This window comes from Rattus norvegicus, chromosome 4, assembly GCF_036323735.1.
Source record: "Rattus norvegicus strain BN/NHsdMcwi chromosome 4, GRCr8, whole genome shotgun sequence".
In the NCBI taxonomy this organism is placed as follows: Eukaryota; Metazoa; Chordata; class Mammalia; order Rodentia; family Muridae; genus Rattus; species Rattus norvegicus.
The window spans coordinates 39,542,922-39,562,107 of NC_086022.1; the positions used below are offsets into that span (position 1 = coordinate 39,542,922).

Below are 19,186 nucleotides of genomic sequence, written 5' to 3' on the forward strand. Positions count from 1 at the left end.
AGTTCTGACGAGTGAAGTAATAATACAATAGCTTGGTTTTAATGGACTTCATAGTGGACGGTCGACCATATTGTTGGACGACACTTTGAGGCTTCTGGAACCTTTAAGAAGATCGTGGGCCAGAAGCTGGCACAGGAATATCACCTCTTCACGTCTTCTGAGGGTCCACCTCTTGGCTAAGCTACTTGGTTGGTTTCCCAAGGTATGGCAGAAAACTCAGTGTGGGAACTGAAACGTTGCTTTGAGTTACAAGCATACCCTTAAGTTAGGGTTCTCATCACTGTGATAAAACAATGGTACCCAAAGCAACTTGCTTACCTGAGACCTCCAGGTAAAAGTCTATCACTGAGGGAAGCCAAGCCAAGAAGCCAAAGGCAGGACCTGAAGCTGAAGCCATGGGAGAGCGCTATTCACAGGCTTGTCCCTCCTGACTTGTTCAGCCTGCATTTTTTTTATTAACTTGTGTATTTCTTATTTACATTTCGATTGTTATTCCCTTTTCCAGTTTGGTTTCAGGGCCAACATCCCCCTAGCTCCTTCTCCTCCCCTTCTATTGGGTGTTCCCCTCCCCATCCTCCCTCCATTACTGCCCTCCCCCCAACAATCATGTTCACTAGGGGTTCAGTCTTAGCAGGATCAAGGGCTTCTCCTTCCACTGGTGCTCTTACTAGGCAGTTCATTGCTACCTATGAGGTGGAGCCCAGGGTCAGTCTATGTATATAGTCTTTGGGTAGTGGCTTAGTCCCTGGAAGCTCTGGTTGCTTGGCATTGTTGTTCATATGGGGTCTCGAGCCCCTTCAAGCTCTTACAGTCCTTTCTCTGATCCCTTCAGCTTCTTAGTGATAGATTTTATATACATTCATAAAATGTATGGTGTTTGGAGTCTCACATGATGGGTAATAATTAGTTCAGTGTAGTTAACATATCTGTCACTTGTACGACTTCAAATTGTTAACACATTAAAAATCTTTTCTTTAGCTCTTTTGAGATACATAATGCATTGTTATTCATTGTATTTCCCTGCTACACCATAGAACACTTAAATTTCTTCTTCTACACTTAAGTTTACCAAAGGGTCCTCCTTTCTCCAACTTCATTCTCCACTCTCTCCAATCTCTTTTAACCATTAGTGTACTATGGATTTGTATGATTTCATTAGAGTTGTATTAGAGTTGATCATATATTATCTATATGTCTGAACATGGCTTATTACACATGACAGGAATCTAAGCATGTTTATGGTTAAACTGTATTCTATACAACCCCCCTTTTTTATCAGTCTATCAATGCATCCCCTGATGCTTTCTTTGTGTGTGTGTATGTGTATATATTCATGCTGCTGTTAGGGCCCATTTCCAAATAGTTCGCACTTTTAAACATAGAAATGATAAACATTTCTCTAATTTATAAATGGTTCTAATTGCAAAACTGAAAGTCATTCAATTATATAAGTTCTATTTTGTTTTTAGTCACTGATTGGTATTTGTAGAACTAATTATGTAGGGCTTTTTGTCTGCATACACTCTAGCTTATTTCTCGTAATATTCTATGTGATTCACATATTCTTCACGCCTTAACTTTCAGGTCTTCTTTCTGGTGTCTGGAAGTCTAGTGTCCAATGTAATGGTATTGATGAGTGGAAGACATTAAAGAGGCACATTAGACATCACAGATCTGTTGTGCTTTGCCTTGGAGTTATTTGTATTTTGATGCTATTTCCACTGCCCCAAGGACAGCTGCCTAGTCAGTACTCTGGAATCAGGCGACTTCACCAATACCTTCTCCCCATTGAATTTGTAAAATGCAGGTGAGGGGCAGGTACAGGATAAATGGAGCCCTGTCATTGGAGGAGAAGGAAGGATGGGTGGGAGAGAAGTTTTAAGGAAGGGGAGGAGATGAGAACGGAAAGGAAGAGACAGGAGGGAGAGGGAGAGAAGTCATGGCAGATGACATTAAGATTCTGCTCTGTGTATTTACAGGTTGTTATTAATGTTCTTAAAGGATGTATGTGTACTGGGATTTGTATGTTTAAGTGGGCAAATATATCTAACCAATTGGGCCTAAGATTATTTGTTGTGTGTTCTTTTATGTGACAGTTTGAGTGTAGGAATGTATGTGGTGGCTGGAGACACTGGACCACCACCATGGAGTTAGGATGTGTCTCCACCAAGATATCCAGCAGATATCTTAGGCACCGCGGTGCTGAACCTAGCGAGATAAAAGACAGCAATAATTTTTTTATATATTTTTACAACAACACAGATCCACTATCACTAAAAGATTAACATGGTGTAACTTGAACTCTCTTTTTCTTCTCTCTAGACCAGTGAATTCCTTTGCATGGCCTTACCATCTCTTCCAGAGCTCTATAAGAGGCAGGGCATGATTTTCACCAAACACCAGGCAGGTGATGAAGCATTCTCTTCGATCTTTAGTGCTATGAGCTAAATAGTGTTTCTCCTCTTTATTAATGATCCATCCTCTAGTATGTCATAATAATCACAGGAAAATATTAGAAGGTGAATAATTCAGAAGCATAAGAAATACCACGCATGTGTGATGAAAGAGAATATATTCTTGGTGAGTCTGTGATTTCAACTTTCTGTGTGTCAAAGTAGCAGAAGCCATTCCAAAATATTTCAATGTGTGTTATTTTGATTGTGATTATGAAATTCTGGCTATCTCTTTAACTCTGTGGACCATTAGTACATTAGGAATGAGACAGGATTAGTCATTGGAGTCATTTGTTTCATTGACCAACTTAGAAAAAGTAATTTGCTGTTGTTAAAATGTGATCTAGAGGAAGGGTTCCATAAAACCTATTTATTTCTCTTTCTCTTGTGGTTAAAGCTATATGAAATCATTTTACTATAATGTCACTTAATGTATAAATCATACTATTATAGAATCAGTTCATTAAAATAGATTAATATAATATGAAACACCGACATGGTTAAGCTCTATTATAGTTATGCTCTGTTGAATTATTATGTTTGTGCTTAATTCCCTAACATGAAATGGGAGGAAGCAGATTATAAATAGTGATGACTACTTCCTGATGTGCATGTGTAAATGAGAGAGAGAAAGAGAGAGGGAGATGTATAGAGGAGAAGAGGTAAGGAGAGTGAGAGATAAGGAGAGACAGAGAGAGAGAGAGAGAGAGAGAGAGAGAGAGAGAGAGAGAGAGAGAGAGAAAGAGAAAGAGGAAAAGAGAGAATATAAAAATCTTTAAATTCAAATCTCTAGACCATGAAATCCTGAATCTTTCAGGCCATTCCTCCCAAGCTTCCATTTACACAGCTTCTCAGCCACTTCAACACAATAGGCTTGAATAAATTAGGTCAACGATTCTGGAGACAAATCAGAGCAGGCATATAGGCACCAGTGAGTGCAAATTTAAGACGGGGGTGAGGGGGAATCACCCTATCTTAAAAGCATCCCAAATGGTTCAGAGTGCAACTGAGATAATAATATGCTGTTTCCCATAAATTCTAATGGCTCAAACATGAAAATTTAACTATAATGAATAGTCTTATTGAAATATGAAAGTCACTGAGGGAGCTTGTGGGAATAAGCCAATTTCAGCAACACCACTTAGTGGGCATCACTTGGTTTGAAGACCAGTAATGGTCCAGGACTTCCTAACTTGTATGGAAGCTAATCATGTAGATTTCTGTAACTTTCCCTTAGCAAAGTAAAGCAAAGATACAGAAATGAGATCACATGCCATGATAGTGTTATAAGGCTGTGCTGAAACCAAATTAAATATATTAGCCATCACCTAACACGGAAGACTAATAAGTACAGCTGTAGGCCTCCAGAAATTAGATGTGGGAGGCTGTAAAGATGGCTCTGTAGTTAAGAGCACTGGTTATTCTGCCAGAGGACCTGGGTTCTATTGCCAGCATCTACATCGCAACTCACATGTGTCTTTAAATCTAATTCCAGGGGATCCAACAACTTCACCCAGACATACATGCAGGCAAAAATGCCATGTAGATAAAATAAGTAAATCATTAAAAACAAGGTGTTATGGCATATTATCTTGCTATTGTGTATTTTGACAAATTTCATATGATCAGTCTTCGATAGAAGCTTCAACTATTTCTTTGATAAAATAAATGAATAAATTGTGTTTCTTGAGCAGAAAATACAACAGTATCTTTCCTTCTTTTATTTAGCTGGCTTGAAAATGTATAGTCCTTTGATGGTAAACTCATATTACTTGGTTCTGATCAGTGGAAGCAGGTAAAAGAGACTATGGAAATGTCAGTTTCAAACATAATCAGAGTGGGGAACAACCAAATGCTGAAACACAAAATGAGATCATGAAAACCATTACCTCTTAAGATTTAAGAATCATCTAGAGACACTGAGATATTATGGGTTGGTGGAACTTTGAGGAAATTAACTTTGGAAGGCAGCTATGTCACTGGGAACTTACTAGTCCAGGGGCTATTTACATAGTAGCCTCTGCTTTCTTTGTTTCTATCTGCCAAAGGGAGAATTAGCTTCTTTTGGCACATTCATCAGCCATGATGTGCAAGACCCCAAAACATTGAGGACAAGCTACTATGGACTGAAATCTCTGAAATAATAAGCTAAATCAGCCCTTTCCTTTTTACAGTTGAATTTTTAAAGCTTTATTTTACCAAACCTCAGTAAGGTATCACAAAATTGACTAACACAGGAGATATTGGTGGCTTGGTGATTTAGAAGATATCAGACAATCTTGTTCAGTGTCCATAATAAAGTAAGCAATCCTTGAGGTTTACTCTCTTGATACTAATTGGTGCCCTTTTAAAAATACAACTCCTGATCAGAATTTCATTATATAATTAATAGTTTTAAAATGCAGCACTCTAGAAACTGGTTAAAGGGGGTGAGATTAAATATCAGTAAAGAGTGTCCAGTGCAGTTGCAGAGGACTGGAGTTTTATGTCACACATAGAGGTCAGGTGGCTTAAAATATTCATAATCTCAACTGCAGAATATATGACATTGTCTCCTGGCATCTACAGGTATCTCTATACATGAAGTATTTTTGCATCCAGACATAGACATATGCATAAACATGTCAAAAAGTCCAGTTTTAAAATATCCTAGGGTGACTACCTTTACAGAATGAATGATATGAATTAACATGATCATTTGTTATCATTCTTCTTTTCTTGATTTTGAACCCAGCTCTCATCAAACAAGGCAAGTTTCCCTAAGCATAGTCTTCTTGAACCAGCACATCAACTGCTCTGTGACAACTAGTTTAGGCATGATTATTTTCAAATACTTTTCAAATTAATAACTTAACAAACATCAGACTCCCTATGCAATAATGTTTGTATGACGACATAGAAATATTCAAATATAGGTTCATATGGAAATGTTATTATTTATATTATCAATAAAAGCAACAAGAGAGTACAAGATAGAGTTTCCATATGAAACAGGTGTCATGAAGTCTTTGCCAGCTTAAATTTTGATGAGCAAAGCACATTTTCAAAAACTCAAATTCAAGTAAATCTTCAATAGATCTTTTTTTATTTTATCAATATTCTTATGAGTTTATTGCATCATAACTAACAGATAATATTGTGATACATCAAAAAGTATGGGTATCACTTCATTCACACTCAAATACTATGGACCCTATTATAGTGAGCTTTTACACAATGGGTTATTTATGTCTCAGCACAAAGAAGATATGTTTTAGCTCAAGAATCTAATCCAAATACTTGCCTCTATATTTAGTATTAGTGCTTCAATTCCATCTTAGACACTGTGACTTAGTTTCTATTGATACAAGCTTGGGGATGGAAAGTTTAGATGTTGCTCAGATCATTCTAATATCTAATATGGAGAGCAAAGAGAAAGTCATTATTTCACCATATTTCTAAACTCTGAATGTCATTGGAATTTACATGAAAATATAGATTCTTTTTCATATTTTTTCAATACATTTGGTAGCAATAACTGAGAAAGAATGATAACTCCATGCCACAATAAACATCTGAAGGACAGAAGTTTCCAAGTGGTGTTGATAGCTCCAGATTATCTGAATGGGAATCATAACTGCTACTTACCTGGAAAAGACGGAAGAATAAGGTTGAGTTCAATCAACAAACCCATGGTCAATCTGGTGTCAAACATGTCTTCTTCATATCTGTATAGAGCCTGCTTCATGATAAACCACTTACAGCATATAGTACAATACTTTTCTTTAAATCATATGCAACAATTAATTATGGCAAAGGCAATAACTTCACTATTATTTCTTAGCTTAAAGCACAGTTAGAAATTTTCAAAATGTGCCAATTTGTTCCAGCAATAGTATAATTTTATGATGATGCTTTTAATAAAATATCTCACATTCTTCTTTTGTGTAATTTTGTCCTTTTCTGACATGGTAGCATTTATTTCTTCTTCTGACCTTCCCTCAGCAGAGGCAGGATACAGTAAATCAACCTGATCCTCCCTTACCATGCTTCAGTGTGAGCACATTATTACATCTCAGAAAATAACTCCCTCTGCAGTGATTAAATAGCACACTATGGGTCTGTGAACAAACTCCCTGTGAAAGAGAGCAGGCTTAAATTTGAAAAAAACAATATACAGGAAACCAGTAGCCAACATCAAACTAAATGGAGAGAAACTTGAATTAATCCCACTAATATCAGGTAGTCCCTGAAATTAGTCGACAAGGCTGCCCACTCACTCCCTACGTATTCAACTTAGTACTTGAAGTCCTAGCCAAGTATTAGGCAAGGAAAGGAGGTCAAAGGGATATAAACAGGAAAGGATGAAGTCAAAATATCACTATTTGCAGATGACATGATAGTACACTTAAGTGGTCCCCAAAATTCCACCAGAAAACTCCTTAACCTGATAAACAACTTTAGCAAAGTGGCTGTTTGTGTTAAAATTAGCTCAAACAAATCAGTAGCCTTCCTCTGCTCAAATAATAAACAGGCTTAGAAAGAAATTAGGGAAATGACACCCTTCATACTAATCACAGATAATATAAAAGACCTTGGTGTGACTCTCTCCAAGCAAATGAAAGATCCATTTGACAACAATTCAAGTCTCTGAAGAAAGAAATTGAGAAAGATTTCAGAAGATAGAAAGATCGCCATGGATTGGCAGGATTAATATAGTAAAAAATGGCCCTCTGCCAAAAGCAATCTACAGATTCAATGCAATCTCCAGATTCAATGCAATCCCCATAATATGTATATATATATATATCCTTTTGTGTCTGTTAAATGATATTTCTAATTAGATCCCTGTAATCCAATAAACATAATCCACCACATAAACTGACTAAAAAGACAAAAATCCTTTAGTCATTTTATTGGATTCCAAAGGGGCCCTTGACAAGAATCATCTCTTCATGATGAAACACCTGAAGAGACTAGACACATATCTCAACATAATTAAAATATTTCAAAACAAGCTCACAGATAAATAATCCTAATATGGATAGAAAGCCAAATCATTTCAACTAAAGTCAGGAAAAGAAGAAATAAAGAAGACTGTTTCAGCACAGTGCTTGAAGTCTTAGCTAGAGTAGGAAGGCAACTGAAAGGAAGTTAAGGCCAAACCAGTATAAAGTCAAAAAAATATCCTCACTGAGGGAAGATATTGTTTTATTCGTAAAAACACCACAACAACGAAACCACCAGAGAACTTTCAGCAAAGTAGCAGGACACAAAATTAAAAGCACAAAATTTCAAATGTCCTCTGAATATAAACAGCAGACAAATAGGCTGAGAATGAAGTCAGGGAGATAATGCCTTTCAGTGTAGCTTCAAAAGATTCTACCTTACTCTTTGTATGTATACCATATATTTTTTGATAGTCAATATTACCTTTTTGATTTTCTCAAAATATAAAGCACTCACATAATCATCAATTTTTATGTCTCTGTTTGTATATTTTGTTTTTAGATAGATTTTCTCCTTTATCTATAAAAGCTATTGGACTGATGGATTTGTTGGTGAAATTAAAGGTAAATAAGAAATAAAGTAGGCTTCAGAACTAATTTCATCGATGAATTAATTTAAGTAATTCAAATGAACAGAAGAGTTTTCATGTGCATGCAATGTGATTTAGAAATACAAATTTAATATTTATACTAATCTCTTAAATATTGGAATATTTCAGTGTTTAAGACTAGACTAAGACGTATTTTTCAATCCTTTAGTTACCTGTTGTATAAAACTTCATCTGTCAATGCAAGAATGCAACATTACCACCTGCTAAGTTTTAATCATTAAGACTGTGATGGAGAGTATAGTCTGCTAATTTATGTAAAATGCTCCAATAGCAGAGATAACTAACTCCTTTTAACATTTTGTCATTAATTAAAATAGATTTTTTAATTACCACCAAAAAGCTTTGTAATTAGTAGCATCTAGCTATTTAACCAGTGACCTCAAGCTTTCTAATTGACATAACACCTAAAAATTACTCAGAGCTTGTTGGAGTGCTATTTCTTATCACCAGATCATGTCAGAATCCCACTGGCTTTGGTGTAGAAGAATTTGTGAAATCTTTCAAGGAAGGTCTGTGGCCCAGTGCTTTTCATACACTTTTATCTGCCTTTGTATCTGCTAGTAAAAGGAGGTTGACCAAGAAGAGTTTGAGAAGTAAATTAACATGTTTTATAGGATCCTGGATTGAGGAAAGAAACAAATAGTTTTATATATTTTACATACCATATTTTTATCCTCATGGAAAATTATAAACAGTGAATTTTCAACAGCACTTCATTTTCAATGATAAAAATGGCAAATTATAAGAAGTTTAAATGCTGACGTCATCCCCATTGGCTCCTGGAAGCCTCTTGCTTCTCTGACATCTAGGACTTTCTGGTAGCTATTACAAGTTCCACATTATGCACTGCTACACACCTCTGTTCAATTTCTTGGCACTCAGTAAATTTCCCCCATCTCCTCCCATACCCGATCCTGCCCCACTTTTCCCTCTATATCCCTTCTTCCTCCCAATCCCCTCCTTCTCTATCTTCATTGATTATTTTGTTCCTCCTTCTAAGTAGGACTGAAGCATCCACACTTAGGTCTTTCTTCTTCTTGACATTTCTATGGTCTGTGAGTTATAGCACGGTTGTTTCGAGGTTTTGCCTAATATTTTCTTATCAGTGAGTGCACACATTATTCTTTTGTGATTGGTTTACCTCACTCAGGATGGTATTTCCTAGTTCCATTTGGCTAAGAATTTCATGAAAACATTGTTTTTAATAGATGAGTCATACTCCATGTGTACTCATTTTCTGTATCCAAGCCACTGTTGAGGGACATCTGGGTTGTCTCCACTTTCTGCCTACTATACATAAGGCTGCTATGAACACATGAAGAAAAGAGAACCTATAAAGACAACATCCAGAGATTTCCCTGGTTGAGGGAAAGGTCAACCCACCCATCTCAAAAATATTAACCCATAATTGCTCCTGTCTTGGGGAAAACAGGGACAAAGAGTGGAACAGAGAATGAAGGAAAGGGCATTCACAGACTGTCCACTTGGCGACACATCCCATATGCAGACACCGGACAAAGGCAGTATTGCTAATGCCAAGAAATATTTGCTGACAGTAGCTTGATATAGCTGTCTACTGAGAGACTTTGTTAGAGCTTTACAAATACAGACGCAGATGCCTACAGCCAACCATCAGACTGAGCATGAGAATCCCAATGGAGGAGTTAGGGGAAGGACTGAAAGAGCTGCAAGGGTTTGCAATCCTGTAGGAAAAACAACTATATCAACCAACCAAACCTCTAGATCCCAAGGACAAAGCCACCAACCAAAGAATACAAATGTAGGGATTCAGCTGCTTATGTAGCAGAGGATGGCCTAATCTGGCATCAGTGGAAAGGGAGGCCCTTGTTCCTTTGAAGGCTTGATGACCCAATGTAGGGGAATGCTAAGGTGGTGGTAAGGCAGGAGTGGGTGAGTATGGAAACACCTTCATAGAATCAGGGGAAGGGACATGGGACAGAGGGTTTGTGGAGGAACTCTCTTGTGGAAGAGAGACAACATTCAAAATGTAAGTAAATAAAATAACCAAGAAAAAAGAAGTTTCAATGCCCAGAAGTTGAATTTTAAAAGAGCTAGGCATAATAGTTTTTATTAATAATCCTATTTCATAAAAGGAGAATCCACAAAGATTTTCAAGAGTTTAATGTCAACATAGACAGTAAATTCAGATTATACCCTTCCCTAAATTAGTCCAGATTATATTTGCAAATGACTTTTTAGAATAAACTTTTCCCTGAGATAACACAGCTTACTCTGAGCATTTGACTTTATTTTGACTACAAACTTAAAGGAGGACTATATTCTTTGGTGGGAAAACAAACAATTCTATATGTCTGACATAGTCTATGTATGACTCACAGACTGATAAGTAACTTATTTCTGAAAATGAAAAGATATCACACTATCAATTTATTTAAAAATTTGGAGTATTTGCAAAAATAAGTGTAGTAAAATCACAGCCACAAAAAAAAAAAAGGGTGAGAACTTAACGAGCCCACTAGACAAGGGTAGCAACCTCCAGATGAAGATATAACAGTGTGATTATGATGGACCACATCAGCCTGTCATTGAATCACCTAGTGTATGTTTCACAGGAACACATGAGCAGAAATTTTGACTGTCCCAGAAGCTTCATTAAGCCTCTGTCTTCATTACTAGTATGGATTATACAAATTGTTTTTCATCCATCCCTCAGCTCATCTGTCTTGGTTTGAAAATTGCCCTTTCCTTGGAGTTGACAGATAATGCCTGAGTCACTTGACTGAAGAAAAATGAATTTCCCTGTCCTAGCAGGCATCACATTTTAAGTAGCTTCTTGGCTGGGGGTGGGGATTTGGTCCCACTTATTCAACTCATTGCTCAGGTTTTACCTGTTTGAACTTAAGCTGGTCTTGTGCATCATGAGACTTTTCTTTTCTTTTCTTTTCTTTTTTCCCCTTATGTTGTTGTGGAATTGCTTTTATTTTGTAGCAGAGCATGCCACCTCTTTAATGTCTGATGATTTCACAGTAACTTTTCACAGAGCACAGTACAATTCTTTACAGTAGGAAGAAACTCACTTTAATAAGACACTACACAAACACAGAACAATGTGTATTGCTTTAGGTTACTCTCTTTGCTAATAACCAGAAGAGTGTTTCTTTTTCCCCATGTACAGTTAGCTTTAAACATCCTAGGTGTTACCTCTAGGATATTTTTAAATTTTGTATTTATTTTTACACTCCAGATTTTATTTCCTTCCTGACCCAGTTCCACATCCCATATGCTCCCACCCCCATCCCACTCCCATCTCCAGAAGTATGTCCCCAACCACTCATCTTACCATACCTCTCAACGTCCTGGGACCATCTTCTCTGTACCCAGACCCAGGAGTCTTCTGCTGCATGTGTATTATGGGCTTCTCATATCAGCTGGTAAATGCTCCCTGGTTGATGATCTAGTGTCTGAGAGATCTCGGGGGTCCAGGTTAATTGAGATAGCTGGTCCTCCTACAGGGTGGCCTTCTTCCTCAGCTTCCTCCAGCTTTTCCAGAATTCAGTAGAGGGGTCAGCAGCTTCCATTCATTGGGTGGGTGCACATACCTGCATCTGACTCTTTCAGCTGCTTGCTAGGTCTTTCAGAGGGCAGTCACGATAAGTCCCTTTTTGTGAGTACTCCATAGCCTCAGTAATTGTTAGGTTTTGGTGCCTCCCCCTTCAGCTGGATTCCACTTTGGGCCTGTTGCTGAACCTTCTTTTCCTAAGGCTCTTCTCCATTTCCATCCCTGCATTTCTTTCAGACAAGAAGAATTATGGGTCAGAGTTTTAACTGTGGGATAGCAATCCTATTCCTCACTTGGTGTCCTGTCTTTCTACTGGAGGTTGGCTCAACAAGTTCCCTCTCCCAACTATAGGGCATTTTTTCATCTAGGGTCTCCCACTTTGAGTCCTGAGAGTCTCCCACTTCCCAGGTCTTTGGTATATTCTGGAGGGTCCTCCCAACCTCTTTCCTCCGAAGGTTGCTTGGTTCCTTTGTTTCTGCTGGCTCTCAGGTCTTCAGTAGTTTTCTCCCACTCAATACCAGATCACATTCCTCTCTCCCTGAGCCCATGCCCTTTTCCTTCCCCTTTCCACTCTCCCTTCTCCCTTGTTGCTTTCTTCTCCTTCCAAGGGGGAATGAGGTGTCCTCACTTGGGCTCTTCAACTTGTTGAACTTTTGAATTCTGTTGACTGTACCTTGGGTATTCTGTAATTTTTTTAGGTGGGGCTAGTATCCACCTATTAGTGAGAACATACCATGGATGTGCATGTCCTTTTGGGTCTGAATTTCCTCATTCAGGATGATATTTTCTAGTTCTGTCCACTTGCCTGCAAAATTCAGTACATCCTCCTCCTTAATAGCTGAGTAGTATTCCATTGTGCAAATGAACCACATTTCCTGTATCCATTTTTTTTGTCCTGGGACATATGGGTTGTTTCCAGCTTCTACCTATCACAAATAAGGCTGTTATGAGACTTTCAAAACAAACTAAAATTCTCTCTATCTTTATCCTTCACAAATGGCTTTTGAGAATTCCATTACTACCTCTTTTAACTGTTTGGGACTGCTCTGTAGTCTACACACAACATATATTTGGCCCATAGTTTACCTTAGAACATCAATCATTCAATTTTAAAAGTTGGAAATTAGTTCCCAGATTTTTGTAAACATACCTAAATGGTGAGTTCTTTTGCTTTATTGTTTTAATATTTTTCTAACAAATTGCTTTTGTCTTAAGTTCCCTATTTTGTTGTCATCATAATGACTATTATAGGGGATAATATCTACTAAAGTATATTAATCTCAAAAAGTGTGTGGCTCATAGCAAACTCTTATACAAAAATGAGATATACATTTAATAATGCTTTCATTGAACAAATAGAAACATTTTAAATTATTAATACTCCTAAAATAATTGTAGGTAATGTAAAGATGTTAATATTTGGCTAACTTTATCTGGAAACTTTATGTGTACAGCTTAATTTTTCTATTAGGTGCAACTTTCTCTTTACAATATTTTATTGTGATGAATATATTTTTAATTGAGCAAATGCATATCCAATGTACATGTATGTGGCTAGAAAGTATATTACATTTGTTAGAATGATTCATCAGTAGGAACCTCTTGACTATCAGGTTTAGTGTAAAAAGTGATAAGTACCCAAATCTGAAAATACTGGCTTTTAAAGCACACAAGGGAAGCTGTAAAATCCCAGCTTCCAGGTGGGAGAACAGCAATTCAAATATTTATTAGTCCAGCTTCCTAACCTCTGAAACTTTAAAGGAGAGTTGTGCTATTTAATGTGTTTTTATTTTCCTCAGTGGGAAAGTACATTCTGCTATCATTGAAACTCAAGATTTCTTAAAAAATTCCTCTTTGTACCCAGGATGAGTCTGATATTCACACTTTTATAAAGGAATATGTGAAGCAAGAGACCAATCTTTGTGTATAAAGAATTGTTTCTTTTATGGAGAAAAATATTTTAAGAGAACCACTGAATTCATGTCACCATGCTAAGTTCTCTTAGTATATGACTTCTCTGTCATTTTCTTAATTATTAAGCAGACATAAATCATACTTATCACTATTATGTGCCAATAGTTGTTCTAGACATTTTGTGCATTAAAATGTTTGAAATATCCTTCAAGTATTACCTGGTTACCCCTTTTTTTCTTTCAGATGAACCCAATATGCTAAAAATCACAGTCTTTATAGTATACTTTGTCTTAAAATCTATTGAAATAAAATATGTACATGGCTTCAAACATGGATTGTTAACTAACACACATGGAATCATAAATGTTTTATCACACTATTATTTAAATACATCTAATAAATTTTAAAATGTTTAATTGAGAATTCAGTTTGAAGTAGAGATTTTATAAAATAATTCAGCAAATAAAATAATATTTGAAATTATGAGACACATGCATTAAAAAAATTTAAAAACAAACATGGTTTACTAGCTACTAAAAGGAGACTTTTTATTTACAAATAATAATATTTACAAATAATATGAAAAGTATGCCTTGCCTTACTATGCATAAAACACTGCTATTTTTACCCTCTACCATTATTTTTCACCAATATTACCAAAACTTCCAGATCTAAGGTTCATATTATCACCACCTGTACAATGGAACTCCTAATATGTTCACGACCAATATCTTAATGAAAATAGCACTAAGAAGGTCTCCATTGCTTTTTTAGTTGCCTCTTTTGTTTGAAAACTGGGCATTTATAATCCTCATGCTCATATTCAGGAATCTAAATATGTAAAATATTAAATATAAAATCTATGGGATGCCCATGCTACATTAATTAAGACCTGTTCAGGGAAGAATTTATATGTAACATCTAAGATTCACGAAATGGTGAAATTAGAATTAGAAATTAGAATGTGTCTTAGCTTTCAATTGCTGTGATGAAGCACTATGAGTAAAATTAATTTTGCAATGAAAATACTTATTTGAGTTTATGTGTCTCTCTTACATGGTATCACTAAAGGATGTTAAGTTAGGGACTAAAATAGGACAGGAAACTGAAGGCAGGAACCAAAGCAGAGGTCTCGGAACAGTGCGGCTTACTATGGTGCTCTCTCTGGGCTTGTTTGGCTTGATTGATTATAGAGCTAAGGAATACCAGCTCAAAGTGGCAGCATTCACTTTGTTTGATCTGGACGCTCACACATCAGTCACTGCTTTTTTTTTTTTAACAAAAACAAAAACTTTATTACAGACTTACCTGTAGGCCAATCTCAATGAAGTCTTAGGAGCATTTACTCATTTGATAGTCCCTCTAGTTAAATGACTACATGTATCATGTAACTTGACAGAAAAATAGAATGCACACTCTTTAGAAAAAAGGGGTTTAGGAGCTTTCATCTGGCAAAAGTAGAAACTGCTATTTCATCTTTAAAAAAAGGTGAAAATGACATTCTGGTTTGAACATTTATCGTATTGTCTACACCTTAGCATTTCCATTCATATTAAATTAATTTAACTTTTAAGTATGTATACTTTGTCTACATAACCTCCCTGACCCTTTTAAATTCATGGACACTTTTTCTAAAGTGGATATTTAAAAAAAATTGTATCATTTATTATTCTTAGCTTTTCTCTTTTTCAACATTTTTTGGTTCATCCTCCCCATGCCTTTTTTGAATCATTGCAAGAAGCTAATATTCAAGGAGCATATATTAGTCACATAGAAACCAAGGAATCAGTATGTCTAACTGGTATCATTTTAGCTTTGGGTTAATTTTATGTCATGGTAAGAGTTTCAAAGGAATGGGAAAAGAATGTCCATTTTCCTGAAATCATTTTTTGACTAATTCTTAATTTTACAACTGATTAATGACATTGTTCAAGACTACATATAACATATAGTATAATATACTAAACTATGGGATTGTCTTTATAGAGATTTGTTTCAATATGGATACAAAAGTAGAATTCACTAATGTCAGGTAACTCAAGAAGCAAACACACACACACACACACATTTATGTAGCAATACATTGAAAACAGTAGTTTTTGAGAGTTTCATGCTTGTATATTGTATGGTGTGAGGATGTGTAAGTGAAGCATGGACTGTGTTGGAGATGAGAAGATCGTAAGTTCCAGACTTCTGAAATATCTGCTTAAGAGAGCTACATATAGGAAGTGGAAAACCCATAAGAGAGAAGTGTGTTGTAGTCAGAAAAACTGAAAAAAAGGGGCTACTTAAGCTCCTTTACATTGTACACAGAGAAACCATCTTTGGAGTTTTCCTTGATAGGTTCCAGTCTTGTTTTGCTCTGGTATTTTGTCACTCTATTTAAATCCCTCATTTTTGGAATGGAACCATAATTATACAATTTTTGGAACTATGCTCCCATATTTTAGAAATATGTAATTTGTTTTTTTTTATTTTATAAAGACTTGCATCTTGTATTCATTTGCATCTTAAAAGACACTTTGGGCTTTTAAGATGCGGAGGTTAATATGCCAGGAAAGCAAGAAGCTCCATGGACCCTTTGGGGATGACATTAGCTGAAATATTCAACAAAGGGGAGACAGAACCTGTAGAGATGAGATCCAGAGGTTAGGCAGGACTCCCAACTGAGGAATGGGGCCATCCACCCATCTCCAAAATTTTAACCCAGAATTGTTCCTGTTTAAAGGAAATACAGAGACAAAGAATAGAGAGAGACTGAAGGAAAACCCATCAAGAGACTGTCCAACCTGGGGATCCATCCTATATACAGACACCAAACCTAGACACTATTGCTGTTGCCAATAAGTGCACCAACAGGAACATGATATAGCTGTCTCCCAAGAGGTTTGCCATAGCCTTACAGATGCTGATGGATAACAGCCAACCATGGCAACCACAATGGAGGACTTAGGGGAAGGACTGAAGGACTTGAAGGGGATTTCAATCCCATAAGAAGAACAAAAGAATCAACCAAGCAGAATCCCCAGAGCTTCTAGGGACTAAACGACCAACCAAAGAATACACATTAAGGAACCCATGGCTCCAGCTGCATATGTAGCAGAAGATGGCCTCATCTAGCATTATTGGAAGGGAGGCCCTTGGGCCTTTGAAGACTCAATGATCCAGTATAGGAAAATTCTAGGAGAGTGAAGCAAGAATGGGTAGGTGGGAAGGCACCCTCATCGAAGCAGTGGGTAGGGTGGGGAATGAGATAGGTGGTTTGTGGGGGGGAAATGTAAAAGGGGATAACATTTGAAATGTAAATAAATAAAATAAGCAACAAAATAGGGAAATGTGGAAACTTTAAACATTTTTTGTTTATTTTTTATTTCTTTCTGGATTTTTTTATTTACATTTCAAACGTTATTCTCTTTCCTGGTTTCCTGGACATAAGCCCCCATGCCATCCCCTCCCCTTCTTCTATAAGGGTGTTCCTCTCCCTATCCACCACCCTTCCCACTCCCCCACCCCTGAAAAATTTTTTATTTACTTTTGCACTGTAGATTTTTTTCCCCTCCTGGTCTACCCTCCAACTGTTCCGCATTCCATACCCTCCCATCTCCACGAGGATGTCCTTACTTCCTACCCCCCCAGAACTCTAAGCTTCCTGTGTCTTCCAGTCTCTTGAGGGTTAGGTGCCTCTTCTCTAACTGATCCCAGACCAGGTACTCCTCTGCTATATATGTACTCGGGGCCTCATCTCAGTTGGTGTATGCTACCTGGTTGATCAAGTGTCTGAGAGATCTCGGGAGTTGAGATTAATTGAGACTGTAGGGAGAATGGAAACCTTTAAAGTTAGACTAAATGTATTTTGAATTTCCATATGGTCACTAGTCTTTAAGGGCCATGAAGTATATTATAATATTTTGAGTAAGAATGTGCCCCACAGGATTTTATATTTGAACACTTAGTCATGAACTGTTGGGGAAGTTTGGCCTTGCTAGATACATATGTAAATGGGGTCAGCTCCACATAAGTCAGAACCACCTTTTTCCCAAGTTTATATACTTGCTTTTTCTCATGTTTTCCTGCAGTAAGACACTCATCTGCACACATGTTAATCAACCAAATACATATAGGATCTATCATTATCTCTCATTAATTCATAAGCAGTCTACATTTGTTTGGACAAGTCGTGGTAGCATCAGTAAAGATACTGGGGGATGAAAAATTCCTACTTTAAAAATGGGTGCATTAATTAGTATTAATTCAATAGTTCACTTGGAGAAAGAGTCTAAATGAGGTCAAGGGGATACAAATTCGCAAAGAAGTCAAGTTATCACTATTAGCAGATGATATGATAGTATACATTAGCAACCACAAAATTTTATCAGAAAACTTCTACAGATGATAAACAATTTCAGCAAATCTGTATGACAAGAACTTTTATGACACTTTTATGATACAAGTATCAAAAGAAAAAAAAATGGAAGAATCCCTCAGAAAATGGAGAGATCTTCCATAGTCATGGACTTGTAGAAATAACAGTAAAAATGGTCACCATACCAAAAGAAATCTACAGATTCAATGCAATCTCTATCATAATCCCAAAATAATTCTTCTAACACATGGAATGAGTAATTCTCAATTTCATATGGAAAAGAAAAATTGAGAATAGCTATAAAAATTCTTAACAGTAAAAAAACTATGGAAATCACCATCCCTGACTTCAAGCTACACTACAGAGCACTAATGATAAAGAAAGAAAGAAAGAAAGAGAGAAAAAGAAAAAAGAAAAACTGCATAGGATTGGTACAGAGACAGAAGGGTTTATCAATGGAATAGAATTGAATACCCAAAAATAAAACTGCACACTTACAGATACTTGATTCTTGAAAAAGAAGCCAAAAATATACAATGGAAAAAGAAAGCATCTTCAGTAAATGGTGCTGGTCTAATTGACCATTTTTATGTAGAAAAATGGAAATCCATATTTGTCACCTTGCACAAAGCTCAAGTCCAAGTGGATCAAGGACCTCAAATTAAAACCAGATACATTCAGTCTTCTAGAAAGAGTCTTGAACTCATTGGCACAGGGGGAAACTGCCTAAACAGAACTCCAATGGCTCAGGCTCTAAGATCAAGAATTGGTAAATGGAACCCCATGAAACTTTAAAGATTCTGTAAGGCAAAGCACATAGTCAATAGGACAAACCAGCAATGTACATTTTGGGAAAAAAATCTTCACTAACCCTATATTCGATAGAGGGCTAATATCCAAAATACATAAATAATTCAAGAAGCTAACCACCAAATAAAACATACAACCCAATCAAAAATGAGCTACAAAACTAAACCAAGAATTCACAACAGAGGACTCTTGAATGCCTGAGAAGCATCTAAAAAATGCTCAAAGTCCTTAGTGATCAGGGAAATGGAATTAAAAACAACCCTGAGATTCCACTCTACACCAATCAGACTGGCTACAATAAAAATCTCAGGTAATAGCGCATGCTGGTGAGGATGTGGAGAAAGACAAACACTCCTCAATTGATGGTGGGATTGCAAACTAGTATACTATTTTGGAAATCATTCTGGAGGTTTCTCAGAAATTTGGATATAGATATACCTGAATATCCAGCTATACCACTCTTGGGCATATATCTAAAAGATATCCCACCATGTCACAGAGGCACA

General features: G+C 36.6%; 1 long non-coding RNA gene across 2 annotated transcripts; it reads left to right on the forward strand.

The window, feature by feature from the left end:
* Positions 1 to 353: 353 nt before the first annotated feature.
* Positions 354 to 13,836, forward strand: LOC134486563 (uncharacterized). 2 transcript variants are annotated; one of them, XR_010065765.1, is made up of 4 exons: positions 354 to 1,807; positions 2,323 to 2,407; positions 7,948 to 8,005; positions 13,751 to 13,836. It is a non-coding gene; the product is annotated as an uncharacterized LOC134486563 (long non-coding RNA). The 2 variants fall into 2 exon arrangements; XR_010065764.1 differs by having other exon boundaries at positions 7,948 to 13,836.
* The last annotated feature ends 5,350 nt before the right edge of the window (positions 13,837 to 19,186 follow it).